Here is a 7,747-nt window from a genome sequence, read left to right on the forward strand (position 1 = left end):
GGTCTTATAACTTGCTAAAAGTCCAGTTTCATGAAATATGAAAGGCTTAAACTCAGGAATGCCTGATCCAGTCTGTTTAAATCATTTTCTTACCCTGTGGGGCAACATCTACCTTTAAGGCTCCCAGGTTTAGCATATAGTAACCATGGGATGCTTCCTCAGAGCCTTAAACTCTCTTAAGACTGGTGATGTAGCACTGTCAAAAAACTGATGGCATAACACTGTCCTAGATGGGAACACAGTGCATAACTTGGGATCTGATGAACTTGGATGTTTGTCAAAGCTGCTTTCATTTTTCTCTTCTCCGTGTCTTCTTTAAGATGAGCACTCGGTATTCTTGAGAAAACAATTATGGAACTCAGTCTAGGTAGGGCTGGGTTTTCTTTGGCCTTGGTTGAGTTCCCAACCTATGATTGCATAAAATCTGATTTAATGCTGTAACTGCCCACTTCAGGTATCATGGTGGCCACTCTTAGCTCTTGATGGTTGCTGCTTCTAAGAGAAAGTCATAGAAAAAGAGAACAGTCTTTATGATTTTGTTCTCATCAATTGTTTTGAAATCTGTCCAAGTATACCTCTTGATCATTTGATTATAAATAGGAGACACAAACATTGCTTTCATTTCAAGTTTGTTTTGAAGAAACTTCCAGACAAATCTGGTAATTTCTTGCCATACAACTTGGGCATATTTTTTCATTATGACTATTATTACATCACAGAAAGATATTATCTTAGAACTGAAGCTCTCTAATGAAACTCTTATTCCCTAAATATTCAACCCCAATGCTGGGAATCACAGGAGCATCATAGGATGAGTCTTTCATGCATTCATTTCATCTCCAAGGTAGAAAGAGTTTATTTCCTTTTTAATAAAAAGCAACTCAACTTCCCTTGGGACAACTAGAAAATCATCCATCATTAAAGTGCTGGAGCTTGAGAAGCTATTTGCATACATATAGTCATGTACACGTGTTTCATGAAAACCTAGGTCCTCATCAAGTTTCTAGGAGAAACTTTTCACTCCCAAATTATGCAGACTATGAAAATGCAATGTATTTGAAATTCCCCCAAGTTAACATGTATTGCCAGGTTACTAGAGTGATGTCTACTACTATTGAAATCACATACAATAATATATTAAAGTCTTAACATTTTTATGGCTGCATGCTGAGGTGTGGAGAGCCAGACTTCTTCCATCCTGTTGTTCCACCATCTTTATCTGGACTCCTGCATTTTCTGTGTCTCTCTGTGCTGCTATCAGTAGAAGGACAAGGACCATGAAAGCTTTGTATGTCAGTGGTCCTTTGGAGACGGCACACATCCATCCATTTACCATGTTCCTGGCTAGAAGTCAGTAACATGGCCACAGCCAACTCTGAGGGACCCAAGGAGATGAAGTTTCCCTCATCAGGAAAAAGAAACAGAGCAAGAAATGGACGAGCTAAACAGCTAGCCTTTCTCTGCCTTCCATATCATCTTCCTTAGGTACCTACTTGGAAGCCAGCCCCTCTGATGAGGAGAGCAGCCAGTCACCACTTACCTGCATGGACCTAAGTCTGGAGACAGCTATATAACTAGTTGAGCAAGAAGATGTCAACTTTTATCTACAGATCTGAATGTGATAGTTTTGTAGTCTCAACCTTTAGGCAAATTTCAAGTAAATGCATATTTGAATCTTAGAAACATTTTGATCTAACAAAGTGCTAATTTTTAGTAGTGAATACTCATGATGGGGATAGCACGTTTTGTTGTGGTGTTGCCATAGTTGTCTGCCATGAACTTGATCACAGTCATCCACCCATCACCTCTTTTGTCCCTCTTCTACTCCCACTGATTGTACTCCTCTTCTCAAAGTCCCCTTTCTACTTTCATGTTTTATATAAAATGCTATTTATTATGCTCTGTAAGTTATGAAGTTATATTAACACAGCTAAAAGCAAAAAAAAGCAAGGTGTGATTTTCTCATTTCATAGGATGCTTGAGGCCCAGACACAAGAGAATAGATCCACAAGGTTGTCCTTTGATTTAAAAAACAACAACCTCCTAAACTACCAACTGGCTGCTGTTTGAACTCGGCTCCCTGGTGCTTAGGGCAGTGCATTAGTGCTGTCGATTTCAGCTTGTTCCAGGGCTTCATGGCCCTCATAACTCAGATGTTTTTCCAGCATATTTTCATTTGTCTCAGTCTTCAAGTGAGAGAACAGCTGAGATGGGAGGATTGTTAATTCTGTTATAAGGTTTAATACGCTGCACTTTTTTGGTCCAGCTGCTTGCCGAGTTGGCACTCAACAGCATTTAGTGAGCAGTTGTTGCATGCTTCATATTGGGCTGGGAGGCAGGGATGCAGTGATGCCATGGAAACCTTCCTAGGAGGGTTGTCTAGTCTTGCAGACTAGCAGAGCCAGATAATGGCCAAAGGGCAAAGGGAAACAATATATATATATATATATATATATATATATATATATATATATATATATATGTGTGTGTGTGTGTGTGTGTGTGTGTGTGTGTGTGTATACACACACACACACACACACACACACACACACACAAATGCATACACACACATACTCACTAATAGATGTAATTAGGGAAACCAGAAAAAAGCCATGCGAGGTGAGCTGAGCTCTGCTGGGCAGACGGTCCAGAGGCCAATGGAATGTTTGGCCTGATTCTGGACACATTGCAGGTCTGGCCATGTGGATGAACCACGATCCTATAAAGAATAATTTCCGCCTCTCTGAACATTACCAGTGATATTGTGGGCCTAGGAATGCAAGTCCTCTGTGTTTTGTACTGTATAAGCCACATAAAACTGTCGGAGGCTGCAGAATGTGCACAGATGTTAAAACAAGCAGAAATAATTAGAAGATGAAAGTAAGCTAAGACTCTTCCTGGATGAAATGGAAAAAGGGTTTCCTCTCCCTACTCCCACCCAAGGCCTGTTGAAGTAGCTAAGTAAAATATCAAGGACACATAGCTTTTCCATTTTGTTTTTTCAAAATGGCAGGCTGGGGAAGATTCTAATTAAATATTCATTGGCATAATTTTTGGCCCATCTGAGTTTTGACCTTTACAATCAGGTCTAGAATCATCCTGTGCATGTGAAAGTGAAGACAAGCCTTTAATATCAGCACTCAGGAGGCACAGGCAGGTGGATCTCTGTGAATTCAAGGCCAGTCTGGTTTATAGAATGAGTTTCAGGCCAGCCAAAGCTACCTGATAAGACTTAGTCTCAAAAAAAAAGAAAGAAAGAAACAAACAAACACAAGGTGGATCTACCCACATTAGCTATGCAATTAAGAAGATCCTCTGAAGGCTCGCGGATAGTCATCACAGTGTGTTATGTTTCCTTCCAAGCTCAACATCTTTCCTCTTATCTTTAGCAGCAGTGTTTTCAAGAAAGCTGGGAGCAGGAGAGATGGTCCTGGCCAGGGAAGAGCCAGTGTTCAGTGTCAAATGATCAGCTCTGAAAACATACAAGTAACATTGCAGGGACTGAGTGGGTTCTATTTAGGAATACGTATTTTATACACACACACACACACACACACACACACACACACATACACATATATGTATATATATACACATATATACATATATATACACACATGTATGCAAAAACAATAAACAAAGAAACCATGAATTAGAAAGAGAATGGGAAGGGGCATATGGAAGTTTGGAGGGAGGAAAGGGAAGGGAGAAATGTAATATAAAACAAAACAAAACAAAACAAAACAAAAGGGTGGTGAGAGCTGGAGAGCTGATGTTACAGCGCCCAGTCTGAGTGTTACTTGCTTCAGAATTCCCTTTGTTGGTGTTGCCTTCCTATTGACTAGATGAGAGTCGCCTGTATGATGACAGCGATCTGCTCTCCTCAGTGTGCACTTGACTTACATCTTCTCCCCTGCAGCTTCCTTTCCTTGAAATCCCTGCTTAGGGACTGGAGTAATAGCCCTCCAGCTTCTAAGCCTTAGAGCCACATGCGTCTCTACTTTCTTCCTGCCTTGGGAGGAAGTAAGGCTGGTTGATTTCCTTCCTTCCTTCCTTCCTTCCTTTCTTCCTTCCTTCTTTTCTTCCTTTCTTCCTTCCTTCCTTAATATGCCATATACAGAAATATGTCCTGTGTGACCTCACACCCAGCCCTTACAAATCCTGAGGGTTTGAACTGGTCTCTGTGCCACTAGCCTTGGCTACTTCCTAGAATATTGTGCCTATAGTATATAATCTGTCTATGCAATGAACCCTGCTTGAAATCTGCCAAAAGCATCGAAGCCAGAAGAGTGTAATCTCCGAGTACACCCCTACTCCCCCAGCACACAGCCCTGTTTTAATCTGGCCATGGTCTTCTCATTGTATCATTTGCAGTATCACCGCTGGGATGCTCTTTTCCTTTTGGGGAGGGTCCTTGGGAGCTACCCAAGGCAGCAGCGAGCATGCTCATTCCTTCTCCAGTGCCTTTGGTCACTGGACACTTGCTGCTCAGAATGTCTTCCCTTTTCTCCTTCTCCACCCCCAGGCTCACTTTACCTGGTTGAACATCTGGGCTTTTGAGACTGTGTTCCCGGGTCATTGTATCCTCTGATGTTTTCTTGAGACTTCGGGTGAAGGGTCATCTGTATTAGCTTTGCTGGCCTTCCTGCATCTTCAGGTCTGTGATACAGTGAATTTCATTTACAGACAACTTGTCTTCATCAAGTAGATCGTCCACATTAAGATGCCTGTCATGGTCAAATCTTTGTCATGGCTGCGCAGAGAAGAACCCGCTACCTTAGACCCTGATGCAGGAAGCTAAGAAAGGGTCACGGTTCATTACATCTGGGCTGTGTTAAGGACACACCTGACTCGATGAAGTGTTGGGGGCAGGGATCCACACCCCACTCTCAAGCCCCCTCTTCCTTGTGGGCTGAATCTTCTGGCTTGAGCAGAAGTTGAGTTCTTGAGGTCTAGCCAGGGAGGTTAAGTGCAGGCCTGTCTCCTGCCTCTAGGTTCGGAGAACTTGTTCCCTAATCTCTGTTTACGGGGCTGGAGTCTGTGAAAGAGGCCTTTGTTTGATATGGGAATGGTTTAGGGATAATCTCTCCTTGGATGCATTTTAATTCACTTTAATGACTCTGCCTCCTGCCAGGATTTTCTTCTGGGGGGTGGGGTGAGGTGGGGTGGGGAGGTTAGGAGTGAACCTGAGTCCTGACTCTAACCTCTCTTTAGAGAGTGCTGCCACAAGGACAAAGAATGTTCTGGAGAACACAGCAGGATGCTGGAAGTGGACTGGACAGAGGGGAGAGCAGGGGACCGACCTATCTAATTGCGTGCACACACTGCCAAGCTGCACACACTTACCTTATACCAAGTCCACTCACCAGCCTGCTGCAGTCCCCTCTCTCCGGTGGTGGGAGCCAGCCAAAGCAGACAGCGCAGAGTGATGTCATCCCAGGGACACTGTCCTTTCTCTCCTTTCTCTCTCCTTCTTTTCTAGCTTTGTATAAACACAGCTGTTTGTGAGGAATGCTGCCTTGGGAAAACACAAACCGTCTGCATTAATGACCTTTCTTCCCTGCCTTCCGTTGATCGTGGGAGACTGGAATGCTCAGGCTCTGCAAATCCGTTGTTATCTTTGTCTGCAAGGACAGGCTGGCTGTTCAGCTTTCTGCCCAGGTCTGGGGTGTCCACATACGGTGACTGTGCAAAGCATGTTGGGCCAGACAAGCTCTCTGAGGCTCTAGCTGCAGGTGACACCTCAGGCCATTTGGGGAAGATTCCCAAGGGACACGGAGGTAGGAGGAGAGATGCGGGGTACAGGCTGGAGGGGCAAAGGGTCCTCAGTAGATACAGATGTTCCCTGTCCAGCTGTCTAGGTGAGTTCCTTTGAGGGATGAAAGTAACATTTTTCCCTTCCCCAGATGTTCCCCTTAAAGCTGGAAACCCAACAGTGTACAGTACTTTGGAATCAAGTTGGCGCCCTGACTTTACCGTTTTTGAATGCAGATATTTTTAGGAAAGGAAGTCTTTGATCCATTAAAATGCTCCATAGGAGAAACCCCTCATTTTCTTTTTAAGATATTTTACTGGCGATTGTGTTCCTTGTAAAGTAATACTTAACAGCAAGTAGCTTGTATCGGAATAAATGTCTGGGTGGTAAATCTCTTAAGAGAGCTGAGAAGTGTTAATCTTTGACATTTACAAAATGCATTTTAAGAAGTTCCTCGAATTGATAAAAATCTGCTAGGAGAAAAGGTTTTCTCTCTCTTTAAGTAGTAGAAACTTTCACCCTTTTGATCTGAAAAAAAAAAAAAAAAAGTAGACGTGGGTATTAACTTACCCAGATAGAGCTGCCTAATTGGTATCTTTGGGGATTCTACTTCAAAGAAAGGAAAAGAAGGAATTTGAAAAATATTGCTGGTCTGGAACTTCAAATATTATAAGATGAGATGATATTTGTAAAAGCACTTGGGGAAACGCTAGCGCTGAATGAATAGGAGCTATTATTATTCCTTCCAGGAATCACAGGACAGCAGAGAAGGAGCGTGAGAGCCGTTATCTTCCAAGGCAGCGGCTCCCCATGTTTTCTGTAGGTGTCTCTGCATAGGGTTGCTCATGGATGCTACTTGAATATACTGTGCTAAACAAGGTTTAATGCTTTTTCTTTCTAAATGAAAGGAGTTGTGAAGTATTTTACTTGTGCATAATAAGTCTCAGGATTGCCTGTATAGTGTAAGAAGTTTCCAATCTCATTTGACCACTACAGAATCTTTTTCGTGAGAAGTAGGGGGATGAGATGGCATCTCGTGTGGCCAATATTCCCTAGAACACAAACTGAGGAACGCTCCCTTAACTCATACTCTTGTAAGACCCTTTGGTATTAAGGTGTTTGGAACCTCTGAAAAGCAGACATTAGGTTGTTAAGGAGAGGGGGGGTGGTGGGTGATATTGATTTACAGACAAATATTTAAATTAATTCTACTGACTGGGTATGGGAACTTGAATGAGAAAGCTTACTATTGTTTGGGTGTGGCTCGAGTTTGTCCCCTAAGGGATCATGTGTTGGATCTTACATATGGTGGTGATGAGAAGTATTGAGAACTTTAAGGGGTGGAGCCTAGTGGGGAGATGTTTGGGGGGAATGTTGTCTAAAAAGTGGTTAAGATAATTTTCTTGGGGTACTGACTACTTCAGAGAAGGTTGCTATAAAAAAGCATTGGGATGTCATCTACCATGAGACCTTCTCTATAGTTGGGCTATGTGTGGGATTTTTCAGAACTTTGAGCCAAAATTTTTTTCTTTATATAGTACCCAGCCTCAGGTGTTTTATTATAGTAACATTGAATAGACTAATAATAATATATTTGACTTGGTCATATAAATCCATTTTTATCTCTAAAATCTGATAAAGTCCAAAGATTAGGTCAGATTTTATAGAAGATATAAGCGTTGGGCAGTGTTATAGCTTGAATTTGAAGTATTCCCTACAAGCTCATGTGTTGAAGACTTTGTCTTCATAGAGTGGCACTGTTTTAAGACATAGTAGAAACTTAAGAAAGCAGGGCTAGTTTAAGAGGATAGTCCTCTGGGGGATGGGTCTTTGAGAACTTTATTTTCTATCCAGCTGTTGTTGTATAACACCATTCTTGAAGTGAGGTGAACAAACATCTACTCACCCCAGATCGGGAACCAATGCTGACCAAAGTATGGGTTCCACTAATGTCCAGCTTTGTGGACTTATACGCTTCACTGGGGTTACTTA

The 7,747-nt window shown here is 42.3% G+C and overlaps 1 long non-coding RNA gene across 1 annotated transcript; it reads right to left on the reverse strand.

Moving 5' to 3' along the window:
• Nucleotides 1–434: 434 nt before the first annotated feature.
• LOC311595936 lies at nucleotides 435–5,590 on the reverse strand. Its single transcript, XR_014778626.1, has 4 exons — nucleotides 5,347–5,590; nucleotides 4,537–4,659; nucleotides 3,290–3,472; nucleotides 435–495 (listed from the first exon to the last, which is right to left on the reverse strand). It is a non-coding gene; the product is annotated as an uncharacterized lncRNA (long non-coding RNA).
• Between the last annotated feature and the right edge of the window lie 2,157 nt (nucleotides 5,591–7,747).

The sequence above is a fragment of the Acomys minous genome (genome assembly GCF_964271855.1).
Source record: "Acomys minous genome assembly, chromosome: 4".
Classification (NCBI taxonomy): domain Eukaryota; kingdom Metazoa; phylum Chordata; class Mammalia; order Rodentia; family Muridae; genus Acomys; species Acomys minous.